Source organism: Taudactylus pleione, unplaced genomic scaffold, assembly GCF_031769625.1.
Source record: "Taudactylus pleione unplaced genomic scaffold, aTauple2 ptg001328l, whole genome shotgun sequence".
NCBI classification, from domain to species: domain Eukaryota; kingdom Metazoa; phylum Chordata; class Amphibia; order Anura; family Myobatrachidae; genus Taudactylus; species Taudactylus pleione.
In genome coordinates this window covers 663,804-689,911 of record NW_028285728.1, presented here as the reverse complement: position 1 = coordinate 689,911, position 26,108 = coordinate 663,804, and the positions used below count along the sequence as shown (strand labels likewise).

General features: G+C 43.6%; 1 pseudogene; it reads right to left on the bottom strand.

Annotated features, from left to right (window-relative positions):
• Positions 1–300: 300 nt before the first annotated feature.
• LOC148443157 (prolargin pseudogene) overlaps positions 301–26,108 on the bottom strand; it is an 83,123-nt pseudogene continuing 57,315 nt past the window's right edge.

The following is a 26,108-nucleotide window of genomic DNA, read 5'->3' as shown; positions in this document are numbered from 1 at the left end:
ACACTCATGACAATTATTGTATTTCCACACACTATATTGTAATCTCAATTATGTTTAACATTTGTTTCAGCTGTGCCATCTTCCAGTTAGAATGGAAGAGAGCCCATGAGCAGTGCCCCCAGATGCCTTAATTTTCATGTTGTATTTATTTTGTCTACATTTTATGTCTCTATTTTATGTATATCCTGGTTTCCCCACTGTGGAAACATGTTGCGTCATCCAAATCCATGATGATGATTATAATAAAAATAATAATAAAAATAATAATAATATGCAAAGAGTGAAAAACAGACACACAATCTACTTACTTTCAATTATGTTGTCATTCAGGTAGAGGTGCTCCAGTTTGGGGCTAATGGATGGGACCACTGTAAACTTGTTATGGGATAGTTGAAGGACCAAGAGGCTGGATATGTTGAAGATGTTCTTAGGAAGACCTTTTTCAGACAATTGGTTGTAATTGAGCCTTAAGAAAGATAAATTGTGCAGATCTTTAAAGTAGTCAGAGGGAATGTCTTCTATATTATTTCTGTCGAGAAATAGCTGATTCACAGTCTCTGGCACAGTGGGAGGCATTTTACGCAGAATATTGTGAGCCAAATTTAGCTGAATAAGGTTCTTCAGACCCTTAAATGTATTCTTGTTAAAGACCCCATCACTTAGCTTGTTGTGATGCAAGTCCAGCAAAATCAGGTGGTCCATTTTACTGAAAATTCCAGAAGGTATTTTGGAGATCTGATTTCGGCTGAGACGAAGTTGCTCTAGCCGTGGAGGCAAGTAAGATGGTACCTCCTTCAGCTGGTTCTTCTCCATATATAAATAGGTCAGATTTCCCATCTTCTCCAGGATTTTTTTGTCTACTTTCTTAATGCGGTTGTTGTCGAGATTGATCCACTGAACCTCAGTGGCATTCTTGAATGCATCCTCTGGCAAATCATCAATGAAGTTATTTTGCAGGTAAACATACCTGGCACGAGTCGGGAGAATTGGCACTTTGCGCAAATTGCGACTGTCACAATAAATTGTTGAAGGGAAATCTGGAGGGCAGAAGCATTCCCGAGGACAGTCTGGAAAAACTGATGGAGGTCCTGGTGGAAACGGAGGGGGCAGGTCCGTGGGTTCCACAGGTTCTGGTGCAGGTGGGGTTGGCCTCTTAGTTGGGCGCACTACTGTGGGACGAGGTTTACGTCTCTGACCACTCACTTCAATTACTAGAATCAGCACCAAAGGTAAAAGTGAAAATACCCAAGTTCTCATAGTCACCACCTGCAAATAAAAGTCAAATAAGAAACAATTAAACACATGTAAAAATGTGGTTGTGTAATTGAACATAATTTAAAAAAAAAATTAAAAACAGATAAATATTTTTCCCAGGAGAAAATACCTGTTAATACAATTTTACTTACTTTAACAGTAAAAACCTTGATGAAATTTAACAGGTCTGTGAAAAAGAGAACATTTCCAGAACCAGGAGTAGACTCGTTTGTGGCGGCTTTCCATTTAAAATACTCTGCTTTTTATTTTAATCTATTGTTTTGTATGAGGTTCTAACACAGCACACTCTACATGTGGAGCTGTATCTTAGCAAGTACCCAATCTATGAAGTCTATGAATTGCACATGAGTCATTGACATCAATGAGGCACAAAGCAAAGGTAGCAATTTTGACAATGATTCAGAGGTGGAAGCAGTTGCAGCCACGATCCCATCTTTTTACACAACAGCGTCTGCGTCTTTATACAAATGCCACAACCGATTCTCAGCCTATTGAGATGCCCACTGGCAGTGGCGCATTCCATCACCGCACGTAGTTCAAGGCACCATCATTACACCATCAGTCACAACTTTGAAGATTGCACCTACCCTAAGGCATGTACAATTTCATCATCTGAACGAGTGTCAGTGCGACACAATCATTGACTGCAAAACGCATGCGTCTGGTTAGCCACCCGCCTGTTACCTCCTTGAAATGCCCACTGAAATTGCATCTCTTTGCATGCAATTTCGATCTGTTAGCGCGGTAGCCACCGGGACACATTCGCAGGGCGACCAGGATGCCAGCGCAGACTGAAAATATTGGCCAGTTGCTTATGGCATTGACATTACGTGGACCTCTGAATCAGGCCCTTTGTGTGGTGAGCAAAATGTCTCAGTGGTGTCACTGGATCTTATTATCTACCATATGCATTGCATCCTGTTTTCTGATGTCATATATCATTTTTTGTTTTTCTGCACTCACTGTAATGGACCTGAATATGGATGGTAGAGTAGGATAGTTGGACCTTTCAAAACAAGGGCAGGCAATATGGAACATTGGTGCCTGTTTTTCCAACAAATGCTAAAACAAGATTTCTCTTTGGAGGACAAGGCATTTGAATGGGCTAGAGTTTGAGATGATGCAGACATGAATAGAGCAGTTGCTGATCTAACAGTAGTTCAAGCTTTTTAATTCCATAAAAGATTACACTATCCAGAGAGTTGTGACTATAGGATATTAAACAAAGAAAAATGGGAACTTCCAAAATGTCGCATAAAGGTAACAGACTATCACAACACTATCCCTTTGAGGGTCACCATAAAACTCTAAGACAACAGAAATGGGGCAATTTGTAAATGGCGCTTAATATACAATAAATCTAAAACTGGATTTAATACACCAAGATAGTATGTCTGATATCCAAGTCCAACACAATATGTGTATCCTCAATGTAAATTGTCGATACCCTCGTGTTTAAGGACCGTCTTTCACCTCCCTGCTGACACTCACATTAAATTTCATTCTACATGCACATAAAGGTTTCTTTAAAAGTCGGCTGCAATATCTCAGCTCACATTGCTGGAAGAAATCTCTGTTGTACAGCACTTACATGAATTATTCTTGTTTTGTGCATGTATAGCAATCTTTCACCCCTTTCCTTCTTGTTTGGGACTTTCCTTTCCCCTTCAGGAGCAAAAATAGGAGAAAATTCCAATGTGAGGTAGTAATGGTAAAAAAAAACTTTTTAAAATTATTTATTAAAATATATCTCAAAAGTTGATAAAATTTTCCAATAGAAATAAAATAGCATATATCAATTTCTGTTGTCTTAGAGTTGTGACTATTGGACCTTGACCACAGCTATCTATAGAGCGTTAAGATGCATACCTAAACCAAAGCCAAAACAATCTCGTAATGCAAAGTTATGGCACTGGAAGAAAAGACAGACATGATGTGATGTTCTTTTACTGATATCTGTTTTACCATAGTTGCTAGAATTGAAGCTCATCATGAATAGTACTATCTCACTATTTATTGAAATAATTCTGTCCTTAACCATGTTTAAATGCCTGCTTCTCCTTGGTTAAGGCAAAATTAAGTATCAACCTAATTTTAGATTATAACGTAGAAGATAGATAGAAGTGATATCTCCAGCATTTAGAATATCAACACTCGTAGCAGTCATCCCTATAGTTCTCTATAGGGACAGCTTGTCGCCGTAAGCTAATGGCTTCCGAAGATGGTGTTAGCAACCTCTCCTTCATGGGGGAAAGCAAGGCTTTCTGATAGCTGGAGCTCTTCCCTTTGTACATTGTATGTATTTTGCTTTGCACATCAGCAGTCTAATGGCCACGCTTGGGCATTTACACAGATGGAACCGAATCCAAAAGTACAGTGGTAGCGTTAGCTATCGCTTTCCTTTCTATTTTTCACCAATGCTACCCCTTCATAAATAGCTCCAAAATAAACATTCCAAATCACTACAATATGTGGCGATAAGAAAGATTAATTTTCAGAGCCTGTGGGCAAATATTAATATTAATAGTCACCTGAACCTCGGCATGCTACAAAACAGGAAGTTTCATATTAAGAAAGCAGTGGTCCAATTTATGATATAAGAGAATTTTGGTCATTTGGTTTTTACTTTTACAGACATTAGCATTTCATTGATGGACAAAAAGTCTGTAAGCTGCAAGTTGTGGAAATGTAAATACAGTGTGCATAAATAAAATACATAGGGGTAGATGTACTAATCCAGGAGAGAGATAAAGTGGAGAGAGACAAAATGACAGCCAATCAGCACCTGTAATTTTTCAAACACAGTCTGTAAAGTGTAAGTTAGGAGCTGATTGGTTGGTACTATCTCTCTCCAATTTAACTCTCAGCTAAGGCTTAGTACATCTACCCCTTTATGTGAGCAATCACCTTGTACTGTACACACACAGTTATTAGATTCCATATCCCATTACTTGTATAGGTCAAACAAACATCCTTTAAATAAAAAAAAAACAATTTGGACACGAACTATGTGCCTGATTCATAGTTGTACTATAATTCTGCCGCGTTTGGGATTTTCACAAATCTGGATATGCGAATATATGATAATGCAACAGCTGCTGGAGCTTGTAGTGAGATGCCCATCTGAGCCATCGCAGCAGTCCGCAATTGCGTACACATATTTAGCATCAGACACAGATCATGCAAACATCGACTTCTTTAATGAGTCTATGGTCACTCAGAATGGCCGCCATAACTGAGACGCCGGAGCCATGTTTCCTGTGTATGAGATCGCAGACACTGGATCTGACATGCACCCGAAACGGTGGAGACACGTCTGCATTTGTAGCTGACACTCCCAGTTGCCTCCCCCAAACACTCCCTGTCTGTCAGACACACTGTGAATAAACACTCGCAGTGTGTGACTAAGGTAATGTACCATGACGGCTCAGTGCGACTCAGAAATATGGCCAGTGGCATAAAATTGCTCTATTTGCGACAACATGGGCATAGCCTACAAATCTGAAACAAGGCCCATATTCAATCAAATAAACAATTCTAAAAATAAAGCAAGTAAGTGTTTCTAATAAATAGAGCACATCTAATGTTATTTTTAAATATGCCACGTCTTGCATATTATGTGTTAGCATCTGGCAGACTTCATTTTGAGAAAAGCCAACAACAAAAAATGTGAACAAACAAGCATGAAGATATTCTGACAGTAAAGTGTAGTGCGTTAGTCTCTTGGAGAAATACATTTCCTGTACACGCCTATTAAGAAGAAATATTTGACAGAATATTCTCCTTTGTAGTTGATTCTGGAGATGAAAGCAAATTAAGGTGCAGTTTATGGCACATGTGTAGGTCTTCCTCATTCAAAATCAATGTTTTATTTTCTTTCATGTGCAAACACTTATATTTATTAACCCTTTTGTTGTAGTGTTGTTTTTTAAATGTATTTAACTTGAGAAATAATTAATTAAGTTAATAAAGCACAATGCCATACTTTAGAATGGATTGAATGAATAGAAATGAACAATAAACTAAAGCAGTGGTTCCCAAACTTTCTTGAATCACGGGGCCCTAGAGTATCAGCATTTTTTTTGCAACACATCTAAGCCAAAAGTTTCTTATTGAAAATATCTGAAAATAAAATAAAATTAAGTAAATTGTACTTAGCTGTCATCCTTAGCTATGTATAGTTATGTGGTAGTGGACAGGTTTGCACTACTGTTTGTCCACACATGTTATGATTGGGCCACTACTAGCACTGGTTTTGCCTCTCAGATTGACCTTTGGTCCTGAACCACCAACCCATGGCATTCCTGCAAGTGCCCCGCGGCACCCCATGGTGCCTGGGTACCCAGTTTGGAAACCACTGGGCTAGATGGTTCCATACCTATATACAAACATACACGTGCACTTCTACTGCTTTCATTGTAATACTATCAAATTCCAATTGCCTACATTTTCCATACTGGCACTTCTAAGTTTCTGATCACTATGTTTCTCTCTCTCTTTCCCTCTCTCTCTCTCTCTCTCTCTGTCTCTCTGTCCCTTCCCCTCTCTATCTCTCTTGGCAGAACATATGGATGATGCTATAATTATCAGCAGTATGTGATGGAGGTCAGTACACACAATGAATAACTTAACCAAGGTTGACATTTCTTAACCGACAGGAACAGGAGCAGGGTTGCATGCAGGTATATGCACAGTAACAGATGTATTATTATTATTAATACTGCATACTGTATGCATATGCCCTATGATGAATTAGCGATATGTCTATATATTAGGGATGTGCAGGCTCGGATAGGTTTGAGTTTGCACGCCGAGTTTGGATTTTTCCCTCCAAAATATATACAGCAATGGTGTTTTTGTTACTGGGTGGTGAATATTAAAAGAAACAACAAAAGAGACATTGGAACTAAGGAGTTGTGCTTTCATTTTGGGACATATTGATGGGAATACTGAAGTTTGGTATTCCAATTGAAGAGCACCTCTGTGATGAGAGAAGAAAGTGTGTGCATAAGCGCAGGACTATATATATATTTATAAATATATATATTATGAATATACAGTGTATACAGTGAAAAAAAAAAATATATATATATATATATATATCTATATATCTATATATCTACGGATACATTCAACCACCATAGCGTGCGTAAGTCAGAGCATGACCACGCACCTAAGAGTTGTATATCTCTCTTGTGGCTTTTTTGTTGTGACAAAATAATTCTACGTGGAAATGATGTAGATGGAAACAGATACAGAATAGAAGGAGGAAATAGTTCAACATAAGATGATTCATTTTAATTATTTTAATGAATTAACATTTAACTGGATAACAGTGTAAGTGAATAAAACAGTTGAACATTAATGACTACTGTCACTGTGGCTCATTTTGGAAAGAAAGCATGTGTTGAAGAGTGAATTGTACTGACAGGATGTGCTTAATGCTTCTTTAGGGTCAAGGCTGGCATGTCTACTCACAGTTTGCTCTGCTAGATTCTGAAGTGGCTGCTCAGGTTCAAGTTTCGTGGTGATGATTGATATCAGATCCTTTGAGTTATGTAGTAATTTTGACATTTCTTGACATTTTTCTGTCAGAAATGTATATTACTGTCAGTGAGGCAGTGTTGTGCTACTTTTCTGTGAGCAGTATCCCAGTGAGAGATGTTATTGTTTACACTTGTGGAGTGATATAGCTGTGGCTTTGTGATGGGGTTCAGATATCAGGCGTGAGGTGTGCAGTTGTTGGGAAATAAGGCACTGTCATGGGATCTAGTGTGTCCAGTGCTTTTATATACTTGTCTCTCCTTCTTGCCTCCTTCTCAGTTTTCCTAAATTCTGGTATAACACAGCCCAGCTTCATTAGACAAGATCCATTCCCATTATTCACAATCATGTCACCAGGGACAAGCACAGCCCCCAATACTCAGTGTTCTCAGGATAGTAATATCTTCCAAGCAGTTGCTTGTCTCATGGAATTCCTCTCCTGTCATTTTCCTCCATCAATCAATTAAATGTCTTTACAATGTTGCAAAATCTTATATTGCAGTCTTTTGCCTTGGTGCTCCACTCTTCACCTCATCTTTCCCAAGTTCTGCCTCAGGGGCATATCTATAATAATATAATATAATAGTTTTCCAGCCTTTTGTGCATGTGCATTGGGGAAATTGCCAAGAAAATAGCGGCAGTGCCATTTTCCCAGTGACTTGTGCATGCGCAGTAGACTACTGTTCTGGCCAGTGCGCTGCCGGCCGCAGAGGAGAGAGGAGGGGGGCCCGGACGGGGAATGCACACGGGCCCTCTCCTCTCTTAATACACCCCTTTTCTGCCTGTTTCCATTGTCTCATATATTTCACAAATTTTTTTCTGTAGCATGTCCAGTAGAATGTTCAGTTTCCCACTTATTTCTTCAGAAACTTGTATGTGCTGCTTGCTTTCAAATAACTCCCTGACCTTTGTCATAGTCACTAGCACCATACCATAGTCCCTATTACACCTTACTTACTACTAGAGATGTTTGCAGATACCAGTGTATTGGTTTTGGTTCTAAATCATTGTCATGTTTTGGTTTTTGCAAAACCACCCTCAATTGTTTCTTTAAAAATTGATAAAAACAACTAAAATTAATAAACTGTTTTATCAATAACATTCATTTTGAGTCATTTTCATGCAATTTTGACCACCTCACAGCTCACAATATTGTTTTCACCAATATTGGCTAAAGGCTGCAAGGGGCTGTCTGGTTAAACTAAGTAATGGAGCATCGGCACAAACACATGGCAGTTTAAAAATATATAGCACATCTATGAAACATAGTGACACAGAAGTGGTAGACAGAAAGGCAGATTAATAAACTATATGACCCTAAAAGCCAAAGTAACAGCCTAATAGAAAAAATAATACATGAATTAGTTAATTAATAAACTTCTGCAACCAGCAAATCACAGGCCTCAGGCCAATACAGGTGATTGGATGTTGAGAAAATTAATTAATTAATCAATTAAGGGGAATATAAAAGAGAATATTATTACCAGAGGGCACCTATTAGTATTTACATAAATTCGGCTGGGCTGAGATGAACCGCTGACTTCTTCATTTTCTATAATAGTTTACATGTATTCAAACTGTTGCCATCACTGTTCACATTCATTGTACAAGAGCACAGTTCGGAAAATTGCATGGAGACTCAAATCTGATCTAATAAGACAAAACAGCACCAGATTTGACTGGACATTTAATCTGAATGGGTGTGGTATGGCATGCCGACGGATCAAATCCCGGCGGACCAAATACCGACAGTGAAAGACAGAAGAGTTAAAATTCCGAATGGGGTTCGTAAGTACCCTAACCCACTCCTCTCGATATCCTAACCCTTAGTGGTGCCTAACCCTAAGACCCCCGGGATGGTGCCTAACCCTAAGACTCTTGGGGTGGCATCTAACCCTAAGACTCCCGGGTTGGTGCCTAAGCAAAGACTCCGGGGGTGGTGACTAACCCTAAGACCCCCCTGTGGTGCGTAAACCTAACCCCCCCCTCCGTGGCTAAGTGCTAGCATTCCCTGCTAAACTACGATCGGGATAATAACTAGTCTGGCTTTCGGCGTCTGGATTCTGTTAGGCACCGGGATTTAGATGCCTTTCGGTCTTTAGCCATCGGTATTATGTCTGGCGGTATATCATCCGGCGGTATGGTGACTACATTCCAATCTGAATACAGCCTTACTAAGCAGATAGTGTGCCATAAAACACACATATACTGGGAATTTTGCATTATCTTCACAAAGATACCAATCAAAGATCAATTCCTTCAATGAAAAAATGGAATTGAGCAGACTACCTCATTATAAAAGTACATGCCCATAGAGCCGCTATTGGTCAGAGAGAGCATAAAACATCCCCCCATCATTGACAAAGTCCACAATTGCCTGAAACATGTTGGAACACAAGAGACACTTCCATTACACCTCTGGTCAGCAGCAGCACACTCTCTGCAGTGACCACTACTACAAAACCACTCTCTCTCCAGCATCGCACTGGCCAGCAGAGATATGAGCACCCCACAGGTCCATAGAGGAACCTCCTGACCACCAATCGAGTCATCAGCAAAGATGCTCATAGGGGTGAAGTGAACACCACTTACATTCAGCATTGGACTGCCAAAAGCCAGACTAAGAACACCTACCAGTAAGCAAGCAGAGCAGAACATCACTACTGCTCATGCTTACAAGTGCAACATTGGACCCATGCACTTCCACTTCCATAAGCAGATGTACGCACACACAAGCATTTGGACAGAGACCCCCTAAAAGGGTCATCTAACATCCTAGCAGGCAGTCAGTTGTCACACCAGAGGTGTATTAGGGATACGTGGATACAATACCTCCCAAGCAACTCAGTTCTATTCCATTAAATGGAGTTAACACTCCTCATTACAATATTTAATCAGGAGTACTGTGTCTCCAAATTAATAAATTAGTCTACATTAACCACACACATAATAGTTCAGTGTATTTATTTGGATTACATCAAACACCACACAGGTGTAGTGCTGAGTACAAAGCCTTTTTATCTATGTATCAAGTTTGAGTTATCAAGACTGAGTTATGGTAGAGGTGTCAATATATGTGGGAAATTCTTTTAAGCCTGACCAGATGTCATAATGTTTCACTCTGGTGTGCTGAGTTGACTCATCATCACCCCCAGTGGGTCTCTAGGAACATGTCAGTTTTTTCCTGGTAGCAGTATTTGCAGAAGAAACTGAAGCAGGAGACATTGTGTCATGTGCCACAACAACTTACTTGCAAGGATCTCTATACATCTCTTAAGATGTGTGTCAGCTGGAAAGAAAGACATTACATATGACTTAAATCTAGGATCAAAATTGGATTTCAAAATGTACAGTAGTGATCCAATTGCAAAATGTTCCAAAATATGTAGTATTAGTGAAACAAACAAAGACCTTGATCTACAGTACAGGTCCAACATGCTTAGCAGAATCACTTTTTTTCATCTCCTCCTTCAGTTTCTCCAGCTGCTTTTCCAGTAGTTTATTTAAAAGTATAACCTGGCAGTGTCACTCACTTATTGGTTACAATTTCAATTGGCTTCAGTAACTTTCATAAAACCGAGAGCATTCTTCACTGTGCTGCAGTAAGGTAACATATTTCCCTCTCCCTATGTCTTGGCTTCATGTAAACATTTGGATGTCTTCCAGTCGCTGAAGCAATTAAAGGGTGGAATTCCACCTGGTTACTACCTATTGCTTCCGTTGGTGGCATGGCAAATTGAACTGTTCTTGCAGCTTCGGCAACATTCTACATGCAGTTGCTGAATGCTGAAAATGCTCAGAAATTTTACAGGCCACAACCAGCATCTCCTGCACGTACCTGTATTTTTTACAAGTTTCTGAATTACCATGTTTATTGTGTGTACAAAACATTCACTCAGTTGTATTGTTAGTACAATGTTACTAAAAGTGACAAAGCCTAAGAGAGTTTAAGCGGGGTAAAATATTTTGCTGACATCCCTAATTGTTTTCAACAGATTGACACTGGTATGCCTCATATACCCCTTCCATGCCAGAATCCCAGATCCAACTCAGGATTTTGAACACAGATCAGTCCCGGAAGAGACCCAGGTCAGACCCTGTTTACATTGCACCTTCGACCCGGGTTATTCTCGGGTAGGCCCCATTCATACCAAACCCAGGTCTGCTCTGCTATATTTGTGAAATTGTATAAAGTGGGTGGTGACTGCTCCACGGCTGCCAATCAGCTCAGTTTAGGCATGACTCGGGTCAGATAACCCAGGTCAGTCCATTTACACTGCAATGTGACCCAGGTCATTCCCGTGTCCAACCCTGGTCGCTACCATGGTTGGATTCCTAGGTCACTTGACCTGGGTTATTTTTTAAGGGACCCTTTTGTACTGAGCTGTGACCCAGGTCGACCTGGTAATAACCCTGGTTATTTCGGCAGTGTGAAAGAGGTATTGGTGAAGCCAGTGGTAAAGAGAGTAGCCTGCCTGTGAATGAGCTGGCATTGTGTATTCTGCTGCTGCTGAAGCAATACACCCACCAAGTGGGCTTTCACAGTCATGTAATCTTTTGTATACCACTTGTCCACATATCTGTAGTTAAGTGGACAGTCAGTACAATGGCAATTTCTAGGCAAAGCATAAGTTTTTGTTTTACGTCCCGGTACAAGTGAGGAATTGCTGTTCTGATAAAATACAGATGTGTCCTCATACATCTAGCCTCAATACACCACATGGCGCTACATGTCTGGTGCGAGTGAGCTGCCAGGCAAGGTGACCTTTTTTGCATCTCTGTGCATTGGCACCACTCGCATACCCCTAGTTGCGGCACTGGACGGAGGCTTCTCTATGATTTCAGAGTCAGAATTTAATTCTCACATATAGCACATGTGGACACCTTTAGACTCGACTTAAGGGTTTTGTGAAGTTTGTGAACACACAGTTGCTTCTTCAGCCTCACTGTTCTTTTTGTGCACTGATATGCCTGTTTTAAAGGTGACGCATCTATACTATAGAGTGAGAATGTGGTGCATGCAAGGTTACAGAAGTTGCTGTTTAGCCCTGGCTTTTGCAATAGGCATTTTAGTGCATGGAAGAGCAGTAACAGGACCACAGCTCACAAATAGGCCATGATCTGAGCCTTTCCTTGCTACTGTGAGTGGTGTATGGAATGTTGGAAATTTTGCATTTTTAGGCAGTAACATTGCCCTTCATAGTTAGAGGTGATAGATTTTTTTAAATTGTCAAACATTGTTTAGATTTGGAGTGTCCTTTTCTTACACCTTCTACTTACCCATTGACATTCTTTAGAAGTAGATGTTAAAGAAGAGCAATGACAGCCAACACTAGTACTCGGTTGCTCGAGAGGAGTAAACTACTGTAATGTAGATGAACGTAACTGCCACCACACCAAATGAACGTATGACAGGGAAATGAGGGACTGTTACTTTACCATGCACGTTTTATTAAAAGACTTAAGATGTTTTTTGCACTTATTAATTTTGGGGAGCAGCTGATATAGGTACAATCACACCCGGTAAGAGCAGTAAGATATGCTGCCTCTTCAAAACATGCACTCTTGAAATATGATTTAAATTTAATTATAAAAGACTTGAAATATTTTTTTGACACCTAAAAAATGTTTTTTCCCAATGTAATTATTTTGGGGTGCAGCTGACAGGGTCATGGCCACATCTGGCATGCATGATGCATCGCATTTTGAATGGGATGCATCCCACCAATCAGAAAGGACAGCTCTCCAGGTAAGAGCTGTCCTCTGCGATAGAAGAATTTCCGGGATTAGGACCCAGGAGTCCTTCTGCGCATGTGTAAAGTGATGCACATGCCATAGACGGTGCCTCTCAGAGGGAAGTGCGAATAAAAGTCTCTATTCTATTGAGTAATGCAATCGAAAGATGGCGTTGCTCATCGCATAAAAGCTCCAGAATGTATCGCATTAAAGAGCTTGGTGTATATGTGGTAAGCGGCCAAACCTCCAAAAAACTTAATTTTTGGAAGTTTGCTCACAAAATATGCATTGGTGCATCTTGCCCGCAGTAGGTACAAAATGAAAGAAAAGTTTGTCATTAATCTGCGTAAGTGAAACTGCAACCTGTGATAGACTCAGGGAGCTCCTTACTGTTTCCCAAATGTAAATAGAAGAATAAAAATATAGTCTCACTAAGGCACTGTCGACAATCAATAAATGGAGTAGTTCAGGAAAATTGCGTTGCACCCAAGGTCACGGTCTAGTCTTCTCTCTGTTATTGTCACCTCTCCTTTCACCAGGTTTCTTTACCACTCCAAAAAGAAAAAGAACAAGGCAAAAAAGCAATAGTGTAATACTGTAGTGGCACAGAAATAAATCGGACTCACAATGGGAAACTCACATTTCATAAAACTGATCAGGCATCTCACATCATCTTTTGTAACTTCATCATATTAACCATTAAAAACACATATTCATATATAAGTGCCATCTAGTGGTGTCAAAATATATTGCAACTTTAAACAAGATCATCTGCTGTGACTACAGTAGCTCCTACCAAGGGCTGACTTGGGAAACCCCTGTCTAACTCAAATTATAATAACTGGTGATGACTTTACTGAAACATACACTAGAATTAAGGGACAATCCACTTGGCACAGTAGATATTTAATCCCAGTGAGTTAGTGGACGTGGCCACGCCTCCCGTGATTAGGCCACACACACCCTTCTTTACTGGGGCCCAGCGGTGCTCTCTTCGCCTCTGGGCACATTACAAGGCATGTGGTCAGTGCTTTAATGATATTGCTGGGAACAAGTTAGCTATCTGTGAGTCCTGCTTTATGCACCTGTAGCTGACTAACAGTGAAAGCTAGAGGTGAATGTTTACACTATACAGTAAGGTATATATTTGTGCTCTTATTTGATCTATTGTAGAGCAGAAAATGAATTTGAAAAAATGTGCCTAGAAATTGTATTTGAGGTAAGTCAGACACACCAGGGTATGGCATAAGTGTATAAAAGTATTTGAAACAAATTAAACTGAAGCGCAAGAGGGCGATGTTTTGAGTCTGCACTGTGCATGTGTTCCTATGGTTACCGCCAGGGCCGGCCCGAGCCTAATATTTTTGGTAAGCGAAGATACATTTTGTCGCCCCCAGGCAGAATTTGCATGTGTCGAAGGTGCGTGCACCCGACAAAGGAAAGGAGTGTGGTATAATGGGAAAAGCCATAATCATGAAAGCAGCCCTGTAATTCCAGTCATGCTGGGTACATGCCCAGTGCTCTTGGAGCTGCTGGGCATGCTCTGTCCCTTTCTCCAGTCAATAGATGCCGCATGCTTGTGCATGGCATCTATTCACCATCCCCCCCCATCTGGGACACTTTCTCGCCATAATCGGGGTGGTTAGGAGGTATGCTAAAGGCGAGGTCTCAAAACAAAGGGGTGTGGTCACAATAGTATCCCCAATTCAAACTACACCACAGAGTAGTGCCCCTTATACACAGTGCCAATATTAGTGCCCCTTATACACAATGCCCACAGTAGTAGTGTCCCTAATACAATGCCCACAGTAGTACTGTCCCTTGTACAATGCCTACAGCTATAGTGTCACTTACACATAATGCCCACAGCAGTGGTACCCCTTATGCAGTGCCCCCAGTAGTGGTGTCCCTTCTGCAATGCCCCCATTAGTAGTGGCCCCAGCAGTAATGCCCCAGTGGTAGTGCCCCTGTAATAGTGCCCCCAAACGTAATGCTCCCTGTAAATGTGCCCCCTGTAGTAGTGTCCCCAATAGTAAAGCCACATGTAACAGTTCCCCCATTAGAAATGCCCCTGCAATAATGCCCCCAGTAGTACTGCAGCCAATAGTAAGGCCCCTGTAAACATGTCCCCAGTAATAATGCCCCCTGTAAAAGCACCCCCAGTAGTAATGTCCATTTAATAATGCACCAAGTAGTTAGCCCCCAGTAGTAGTGCCCCTGTAATAATGCCCCCAGTAGAAGTGCCCATGTAAGTGCCCCAGTAGTAATGCCCCCTGTAAATGTGCCCCCAGTAGTAATGCCCGTTATAATGCCCCCAGTAGTAGTGCCCATGTAAAAGTGCTCACAGTAGTAATGCCCCCTGTAAATGTGCCCCCAGTAGTAATGCCCCTGTAAAAGTACCCCCAGTAGTAATGCCCTATGTAAGAGTACCCCCAGTAGTAATGCCCTATGTAAAAGTGCCCCCAGTAGTAATGCCCCCTGTAAATGTGCCCCCAGCAGTAATGCCCCTGTTATAATGCCCCCAGTAGTAATGCCCCTGTAAAAGTACCCCCAGTAGTAATGCCCTATGTAAGAGATCCCCCAGTAGTAATGCCCCTGTAAAAGTACCCCCAGTAGTAATGCCCTATGTAAGAGTACCCCCAGTAGTAATGCCCTATGTAAAAGTGCCCCCAGTAGTAATGCCCCCTGTAAATGTGCCCCCAGCAGTAATGCCCCTGTTATAATGCCCCCAGTAGTAATGCCCCTGTAAATGTGCCCCCAGTAGTAATGCCCCTGTTATAATGCCCCCAGTAGTAGTGCCCATGTAAAAGTGCCCACAGTAGTAATGCCCCCTGTAAATGTGCCCCCAGTAGTAATGCCCCTGTAAAAGTACCCCCAATAGTAATGCCTTATGTAAGAGTGCCCCAGTAGTATTGCCCTATGTAAGAGTGCCCCCAGTAGTAATGCCCCCTGTAAATGTGCCCCCAGTAGTAATGCCCCCTGTAAATGTGCCCCCAGTAGTAATGCCCTATGTAAGAGTGCCCCCAGTAGTAATGCCCACTGTAAATGTGCCCCCAGTAGTAATGTCCCCTGTAAATGTGCCCCCAGTAGTAATGCCCCCTTTAAATGTGCCCCCAGTATTAATGCCCTATGTAAGAGTGCCGCACATACTGTACACACAAATAAAAACACAATACTTACCTCAAGAGCCCCGATTCTGCGTCCTCTGCCGTCCGCCGCTCCTCATTACTATGGGAGAGATGTCATGACGTGTCTCCCATAGTGCCTGTGGGGGGAGCCGGAAGCCGGAGCTCAGGAGTGATCTCCAGCTGCCGCTGTGAGGAGCCGGGCGCCCGCTGGTAGAATCACAGAGGGTGCCCGGCAAATGGACCTCCCTGCGGCACCCGGGGAGGGGGGAGTATTGCGGGAAGGAGTGTGGCAACGGGAGGGGACGGGAAGGAGTGCGGCCGCGCTATTGAGCTGTGGCCTGGTGACTAATCCAAGTGCCCTCTGCTGGCCGGCGCCCTACACAGCTGTGTAGTCGGCATAACGAGCGGGCCGGCCCTGGTTACCGCTGGGAGCCACAGAACTACTTTGGACACAATTTCAGTGGGTGTTTCTGGGTGGTAATAGGGGAATGGCTAGCCAGATGCGGGCGTGTTGTGGTCAGCATATGCATCTTTTGCTGCAGTTGCGCTGACACCGGCGGCCATGTTTAGATGGATAATCTGCGTCTGGTTCAATGTTCGATGGTACAGTCGATGGTGCATCCTAATGCGCACAGTGGTGGATTAGTGCTGCAGCCGGAGGCATCTCTGTACAAAGTCAATCAGCCACGTCATTAGCATAATGTCACGGTTGTGTTGCTGCAAAAGGCTCAAGGGTCTATTTACTAAGCAGTGTTAGGAGACAGAGTGAAAAGTGATAAGGTGCCAGCCAATCAGCTCCTAACTGCCATCTCACAGGCTGTGTTTGAAAAATGACAGTTGGGAGCTGATTGGCTGGCACCTTATCACTTTTCACTCTGTCTCCTAACACTGCTTAGTAAATAGCTCTCCTAACTCCTAACTCCTGTCTCCTAACACTGCTTAATCGTGTGCACCCTTGAATCAGGCCCACTGTGTGCTCGCCCTTCATTTTGTACAGTTTCATCGAGTACTGCACTACCTTCCACTCCCCGTCCCACGCTTGTGTGGAAATAGTGAGTCTCCCAACCGTCGCCCCATCCACGTCATACCTTGTTTGTCTGTTCTTGCTTTGTTTTGTTACATTGTCATATTAGATTAGAGTTCCTGTACATTAGATATGTCTGTTTGCATCGTTACCTGTATATTTTGCCTGTACGTCACTGCGGAAATAGATGTTTTGAGTTAAGAGATTTCTTAAATGCAGTTTTAGAAAAGGATAGCCTAAGGTTCGGGTTATTAGTGAATTCTGTAATGAGAAAACCCTGCAAATTTGATCCCCCTCAAGGCCCCTTCTGAAACACTATCCTCACAGGACACTAAACATACAAAAGGGAGGGGAAGCAGCAGAATAAAACGCCTGACCCTTTTCAATAACTGACACAGGTAAGACATATTAAAAGTTTTAAATATCATCTCTTACATCAGTGTCATGTGTCACATCTAAATAACTGATTACATTGTTGAAAATGAAAATTGCATGATGGTGCATTGATCAGTCTTGGTGATTGGCATTTCTTATTTTCCATGAGTGCAGATAATCATTAGAGAGGGAAATTTGAAAGTAGAAATGGTAAAACATGCTTGTGCACTGTTTCAGCAGTATCATTAATAGCCATAACCAGTCTTGGCATAAAGTCCTCATTTTAAGGCTTTAAATGTTTGTAAGTTATAGCAAATTTGCATCACCAATGGTTATAAGAGTCACCTGATTATGGTATTTTCAGACTCGAGGTACATTGAAGGTAATAGTCCTTCACTGATTTGCTTTAATTACTTTTCAAAATATTTAAATGATTATTATTGTTGCTGATATGTTACATGAAGTTTAAACTATATATTTTAAAAACGTTATAAGTACATGTACTATTAGCAGATGGATAGCAGCAATGACCAGGGCTCAGAACCTATGCTTGCAAAATGACAGAAGCTGATTGATTCACAGCAAACAAAACCTGCTAATTCCTCACTATAACTTCTGGGAGGTTTTCCTTTGTTGCTCCTCATGGAACTATTGTTCCTTGAGTGGTCATCTGTATTTATTGTTTCAGTCTCTGACATGCTTCCAGTTGCAGGCAAGTCTTTGTGGTGTTGCAGTATCTTTTTGCCTTCAGCTGAAGTAGTCTTGTCTGCATTTAAACAGACAGTTGGTCCTTTTAAATGTCTACTTGCTTTGGATAACAGATTTGACAAGCTCAAGCATACAGGTGCCCTATTGACCAAAATGGATTTGGCTAGATTGGTAGATCATGTGTTGTTAAAATCAATTCTGCCCAATAAACAAAGCAGGTGTGTTTTGGTTTGTACATATCCCATACCACCCTTAGGGCCCTATTTACTACAATCCGCATTATAATGCAGATTGTAGTGTGATATTACCGACTGAATTTGCATTGCGAATTCAGACAATATCACAGGGATTTATTAAAAATGCCTTGCAGAGACAGAGCTTTTGATAAAGCCCTGTCCCTGCGAATCCCCTCCGCAGCCATATCACTGTATTTTTCAGAAAAAATACAGTGGCAAGCTGCTGCGCATGCGCAGACCGGCTGCTGCTAATCTCCCCCCGCGCGCGATCGTGATTCATTTACAGGTACCATTTCTACTTGAGTGACTATTATATTTATGAAGCCATGGTTGCTCTAAGAAAGATGGAATGTAATGAGCTCGACATGGATAGATGTGCAAACAGGGACGGAATTACTAGCGGCGCAGCAGCTGCCTGCACCCTGCCCCCTAGCCCGTAATGGTGCTGGTAGCCTGAGCCTGCATCCATGTAGTGCTCACACACTATATATCACAGCTGTATCCAGCTCACCTGATCCGTTTTACTTACAGTACTCACTGTACGGCTCTCTAGTAGAGACACTGTGACACTGTCAGACTCATGTGGATGAGACGTAATAATGTCTCATCCCTAAGTACATGAGTGAGGTCTCATCCCCATGCATCTAACCTTCACTGACACTAATAGAGCTGTACAGTGAATAGCTGCATGTAGCGAGGAGCGCCGCCAGCCAGAGCCCAGAATCCAGCCTCAGACCTGGTGTGGATTGATAGACAATAACTAGACGGACAATCAATAGAAAGACACCAGAAAGTAGAAAGTGAAAGGTTGACAGGTAAATGGTCGCCATGGACTTAGGTCAACAGAATCAAAAGATTGCCATAGTCAAAAGGACAACACAGAAAAGGATGACACATTTTTTTTCATTATTTCAACCCTAATCCTCCCCCAAGCGCCTAACCCTAACCCTGCCCCTAGTGCCTAACCCTCTGCCAAGTCTAACCCTCTGAAGTCTAACATTCTGTCAAGTACCTAACCCTGAACCTAACCTTAATCCTAACCAGTGTCAGACTTGAGCATTAAGGGCCCACCAGGGAAATGTAGCTGCAGGGGCCCACTGAAGGTGTGTGGCCAACCACTGTTAGGTGTTTTTATCAATGGGAGCGGCATAACCATCTCACAAAGGATATGGCATATTATGCATTCTCAGATAGGTAGATGGATACACACAGACAAGTATTGGATGTGAAACAGGTGGGCAGATGAGTAGGTGGATATGACACAGGTGGGTAAACAGGAAGGTGGATGTGACACAGATGGACAGGTGGATGTGATGCAGGTGGGTAGACAGGTAGGTGGATGTGAGTCAAGCAGGAAGACTGGTAGGTGGATGTGATGCAGGTGGGTAAACAGGTAGGTGATGTGCTGCAGGCAGGAACACTTGTAGGTGAATGGGATGTAAGTGGGTAGACAGGTAGGTGGATGTGCTATATGCAGGAAGACTGATAGTCAGGGGTGGATTGGGATGGAAAATCAGCCCGGGAAATTTCTGGAAGCAGCCCTGATGTGGGCGAGGATGTTGATGGGGTCGGTCTGTTGAGGGGGCGGGATCTGTGGAGGATAGCCTGGAGGGGCTTTTGGAAGCCACTGAGGGGAACAGGACCGGCAACAGAAATCTTGGTGAATTATACACTTTTTTGGGGGCCCCCCATCCCTTTGCACTAGGTACAGGCCAGTCAGTTTGAAAGTTTTCTTACCTATATGGTGGTTTCTCTGCAAAAGTGAACTTCTGAAGAATTTGAGCCTCACTGGGCAGCATCACATTGTCTAGAAGATGCCTGTTTATGTACAAATATAACTAATGTCATCATCATAACCTATAGTAGCAGAAGCTTATGTGCAGGGCAAAATTAATTTCCCTGATCAAAGAATTTCTGTGTCTCCAGACACCACTGTCTCTCCATCCCCAGGCTCCCTCTGTCTCTCCATATCCAGGACCCCTTGTCTTTCTCCAGAACCCCTATGTCTCTCCAGGACCCCATGAGTTTCTACATCCCCCGGACCCCTGTGCCTCTCCACCCCCAGTAGCCCCTGTGTCTCTCCATCCCCAGGCCCGCCTGTGGCTCTCCTTCCCCAGGCCCCCAGCCCCAGTGTATCTGAGCCTCATTCCCCCAGCCCCAGTGTGTCTCAGACTCATTCCCCCAGTCCCAGTACCTCAGCCCCATTACTCAATGTGCATCTCTTGGCCCCACTCCCCCATCCCCAGTGTGTGTCCTTCAGCACTATTCCCCCATCCCCAGTGTGTGTCTCCGCCTCATTCCCCCAGCCCCAGTGTCTCCAAGCCTGATTCTCTAGCCTAGTGTGTCTCTCAACCACATTTGCCAGCCCCACTGTGTCAGCCTCATCCCCCCCAGCCCCAGTTTGTCTCTCAGCCTTATTCCCCAGCCCCAGTATGTCTAAGCACCAATGTGTCTCTCAGCCTCATTCCCCCAGCCCTTGCGTGTCTAAGCATCATTCCCCAGCCCCTGTGTCACCCCAGCCCTGTGTTGTCAGCACCAACCTACCTCCCCTAGTCCTGTATTGTCTTCTCCAACCTCCCCCCCAACCCTATGTCGTCAGCCCCAACCCCCCTCAGCCCTATGTCATCAGCTCCAGCCTACACCACCCATGCCCCCCCAACCCCCACCCCCACTACAGCCGCTGCTGCCAACACTTACCTGCTGATCCTTAAGCTGCCCCCTGCTTGTCTGTGTGGGCTGGGGAGGTGCTGACAGGCTCCGCAAAGGCTTGTGGGAGGATCTGCAGAGGGTGGTAATGTGCAGCAGCTCCCACGTCTGCCTTTTTCTTTTACTATTAGTAAGCTTCTGCGCATGCGCGTAAGCTATACTGCTGTAAAGCTGCCCGATCGGAGCTGAGCTCTGATTGAGGCAGTGGGTGGGTAAGTGTAGGGCGGCTCCCGGGTAGGTGGATGAGATGCAGGTGGGTAAACAGATAAGTGGATGTGACACAAGTGGGTAAACAAGTAGGCAGATGTGACACTGAAGGCAGACAGGTCAGTGGATGTGACACAGGCAGGCAGACAGGTAGGTGGATGTGATGCAGGCAGGAAGACTGGTAGGTGGATATGACACAGGCAGACAGGTAGTAAATGTGACACTCAGGCAGGAAAGTAGTTGGGTTTAATGCAGACAGGCAGGAGGATGTAACACAGTCCTACTGGTAGGTGGATGAAATGCAGACAGGTAGGTGGATGTGATGCAGGCAGGAAGACTGGTAGGTAGATATGACACAGGCAGACAGGTAGTAAATGTGACACTCAGGCAGGAAAGTAGGTGGGTTTAATGCAGACAGGCAGGAGGATGTAACACTGTCCTACTGGTAGGTGGATGAAATGCAGACAGGTAGGTGGATGTGATGCAGAGAGGTAGGTGAATGTGATGCAGGCAGGCAGAGAAGTAGGTGGCTGTGATGCAGGCAGACAATTAGTGGATGTGACAGTCAGGTAGACAGGTAGATGGATTAAATGCAGACAGGTAGGTGGATGTGAAGCAGAAAGGTAGGTGCATGTGATGCAGACGGGCAGATAGGTAGGTGTATGTGATGCTGGCAGACAGGTAGGTGGATGTGATGCAGGTAGACAGGTAGTGGATGTGACACACAGTCAGGAAGACAGTTAGGTGGATGTGACACAATCGGGTAGAGGTGAATGTGATGCAGTCAGATAGATAATGCACCCACTGCTTTTCCCTGTGAGGAGGGGGGCACAAAGCAGATTTTTTCACCTGGGCCCACCTCTCACAAGTTCCGCCACTGTGTGCAAGATATTGTACAGAAATTAACATTGACAATAGATAGGGAGTGTTTAGCCCTGAGTGGAATCTAGAGATTGGATATTATTGTTGTTTAATAATTAGGAATTGGAAACAATCTTAGCAGGATGCCCATAGGCCAAGACAAGAGAGTAATCAGGATATTGGAAGGGAGCAATATGAAATACTGTAGCTGAAAAGCCCAGGACAGTGGCAAGTGCAGGACAATTGACCAGGCTTGCCGACATTCTGGCTGCTCCCTCCATGGGGTGTGGGCATTGTTAAGCAGGGGACGGGGCTACGATGATGCGATTCAGCGGAAATCACGTCATTGGACCCCTCTGGACCGCCCAATTTAGCCAGGTAAGTCTGTGGGGAGTGCAGGGGTAAGTGGGGCGGGTGCAGAGGTGGCAACCAGACCGGGAGACTTGCCCTCTCTTGCGGGAGAATTTCAGAAGCCTCCTGGCCATAGTGGGAGAGGTCGGCAAATATGCAATAGACATGAAATCAATGCAATATGGTATTGTCAAGATGCCAAATTGCTAATATTTTTGCTGTGCTTTTAACTCTGAATCAGGCCCTGCACTTCTGATGATTGCAATGAATATCACTGCACACTAGGGGTGAGCGGGTTCGGATTTCTGAAATCTGAACCCCCCGTGCCCCCCCCGATCCGAGTCGTATCCGAGTCAGGCTCGACTTTTCCCGCCTGACTCGGATCTGAAATCGAAGCAAAACGTCATCATCATGCTGTCGGATCTCGCGGGTTTTGGATTCTATAAAAGGTACCCGCGTCGGCGCCATTTTCTCACTCGGCTGTGGTCAGTGAAGAGAGAGGGTGGGAGTTAGGGCTGGCTGGGCTGTGTAGTGTAGTGTAGTGTAGTGCAGTGTAGTGTAGTGTAGTGCTGTGCTGCTGTTGTCCATAGGGGCTGTGTCCACTACTCCAAATTCCATAGGGGCTGGCTGTGTTGTGCTGTGCTGCTGTTGTCCATAGGGGCTGTGTCCACTCCTCCAAAGTCCATAGGGGCTGGCTGGGCTGTATTGTGCAGTTTGTTGTCCATAGGGGCTGGCTGGGCTGTGTTGTGCAGTCAGTTGTCCACAGGGGCTGTGTCCACTCCAAAGTCTATAGGGGCTGGCTGGGCTGTGTTGTGCAGTGTCCCAGTTCTAAAGGGGTGCTGTAGTGTTGTCTAGGGGTTGCTCTGTCCATCAGGAGTGCTCCCCCCAAGTCCAATAAAAATATATAATTTTTCTGTGTTTGTGAATTGTGTGTGCAGTAGCCGCACGTGCATCAACAAAGTAGCGCCAAGCGTGCACCTGTGTCATAAGTAAAGGGCCGGCTGGCTCGTCCGTTAAAGGGTGCTGTAACCTCCAAAGTGCACTCCAAAAAATATTTAGTTTTTCTGTGTTTGTGAATTGTGTGCACTGTACGGGTATCCTCAAAGCAGCAGCGCCAAGCATGCGTCTGTCTGTTAATAGGTGGTGTAACACCCAAAGTGCACTCCAACAAAAATAAAATATTTTCTTCTGTGTTTGTGAATTGTGTGCACTGTACGTGCATCCTCACAGCAGCAGCGCCAAGCGTGCTTCTGTCTGTTAAAGGGTGGTGTAACCCCCAGAAGTGCACTCCAACAAAAATAAAACATTTTCTTCTGTGTTTGCGAATTGTGTGCACTGTACGTGCATTCTCACAGCAGCAGCGCCAAGCGTGCGTCTGTCTGTTAAAGGGTGGTGTAACCCCCAGAAGTGCACTCCAACAAAAATAAAACATTTTCTTCTGTGTTTGTGAATTGTGTGCACTGTACGTGCATCCTCACAGCAGCAGCGCCAAGTGTGCATCTGTCTGTTAAAGGGTGGTGTAACCCCCAAAGTGCACTCCAACAAAAATAAAACATTTTCTTCTGTGTTTGTGAATTGTGTGCACTTTACGTGCATCCTCAAAGCAGCAGCGCCAAGCGTGCGTCTGTCCGTTAAAGGGTGGTGTAACCCCCAAAGTGCACTCCAACAAGAATAAAACATTTTCTTATGTGTTTGTGAATTGTGTGCACTGTACGTGCATCCTCAAAGCAGCAGCACCAAGTGTGCATCTGTCTGTCAAAGGGTGGTGTAACCCCAAAGTGCTCTCCACAAAAAATAAAAAATTATTCTTTTTTTTCTGTCTTTGTGAATTGTGTGCACTGTAGCTGCACTTGCATCCACAAAGGAGCAGCGCCAAGCATGCGCCTGTCTGTTAAAGGGTGGTGTAACCCCCAAAGTGCGCTCCAAAAAAATAAAAAATTATTTTTTTCTGTCTTTGTGAATTGTGTGCACTGTAGCTGCACCTGCATCCAGAAAGGAGCAGCGCCAAGCGTGTGCCTGTCTGTTAAAGGGTGGTGTAACCCCCAAAGTGCGCTCCACAAAAATAAACAATTCTTTTTTTTCTGTGTTTGTGTGCGAAATGTATGCACAGTAGCTGCACATGCATCGACACAGTAGCAGCGCCAAGTGTGCGCCTGTGTCATAAGTCAAGGGCCGGTTTGGACATCTGGTCCGGACTGAAGGACGTGCCAACAATTTCTGACATGTCTACTGTCACTGTATTTTACCTGAGTTGCCCCCCCTCCAGTGTGTACTCCGAAAGAGTGTTTAGTGCAGCCGGGAACCTTGTCAGCGAAAGGCGTAGGAGGCTGCTTCCACAAAATGTGGAGAAGATGATGTTCATAAAAATGAATTATCAACTCTTCCATGGAGACCAGCCTCCAGAACGTACAGAGGGACCTTTGGTGGTGGATTCCAGTGGGGCCAAATGAATACTCTGTGAGGATGAGGATGTACACAACACTGAAGAGGGTGAAGAATCGGTGGATGAGGAGGATGAGGACGACTTCTAGCCTCCGTAGAGCCAGTTTGTGCAGGGACAGATTGATTGCCAGCTTGTTTTGTGGGGGCCCAAACGAAAGAATCATTTCAGCCACAGTCGTGTGGCAGACCCTGGCGCTGAAATGATTGGTTTGTTAAAGTGTGCATGTCCTGTTTATACAACATAAGGGTGGGTGGGAGGGCCCAAGGACAGTTCCATCTTGCACTTCTTTTTTTTCTTTGCATTATGTACTGTTTGGGGCCTAGCTTTTCAAACTGCCATCCTGTCTGCCACTGCAGTGTCACTCCTAGATGGGCCACGTGTTTGTTCCGCCCACTCGTGTCACTTAGCATAGTCATCCAGCTACCTCAGTGCAACATTTTGGACTAAAAATAATATTGTGAGGTGTGAGGTGTTCAGAATAGACTGGAAATGAGTGGTTATTGAGGTTAATAACAGCATAGGAGCAAAAACCCCCCCTGTGATTTTAGCTGTTTTTAGGCTTTTTTTCAAAAAAATACCGATCCAAAACACAAAACCCAGAACCCAAAACACGGAAGGGTGGTTTTGGCAAAACCAATCCAGATCCAAAACACAAAGAAAAATCCAGATTCAAAACCAAAACACAAAACACGAAAAGTGGCTGGTGCACACCCCTACTGCACACTACAGTTGGATCTAGAAGTAAGGTCATAGAAACGTTGAAACAAATTTAGGAAAAGTAAATACTGACAAGCAGATTCCATTAACAATTTTACTGATACAGGATAACCGGGCTAGACCGGAACTGGTTCATAAGAACTACAAATGTGTAGCAGGAAACCATGCATGGAGCGCAATAATAATCTGACATTAATCACAGGGAGAGACATATTCTTAAAGTTCATGCAAAAGGTGCTGGTGAAAAGACCAGAACTTAGCAATAGAGCCAGAGACCAGAACTCCAAGTAACGAGATGTCATTTTGTCAACAATGTAGGTGAGATAGTTGATTCCACAAGGTGTAATTAGAATTTACAGAGCAATTATAACTGTAAAGCAGGAAGTGTTCAAAGCATGATTTTGTACATATGGCTTATATACCTAACAAGGGTTAATAAACAAACTTGCCCTTTTTAAAAAAAAAGGATATTGAACAAGACAACTAATGAGTTAGAGTGCCTTAGAGAAGGATTAGCACAGTTTAAATAGGTGGCACTCAAAAACTGTACATCTGCACCATTCATTTTAGCAATTAAAAGTGAGATCTGCCCCCCTATCCTTGCCCCCCTTGACTTTCTTGTTTGGATGCCCAAAACCTGAAGAGCAAATATTGTTTTTAGCTGGTCTCAAGGAACCAATGGCTAAAAAAAGGATTACTACTCATGCTACCTCTATTGACACTGTTTTTTGTGACAAAAGCACAATGATGGGAGGTATGTCCCAGGCTCTAAACTTCTGTGTGGTAATTATCCAGGT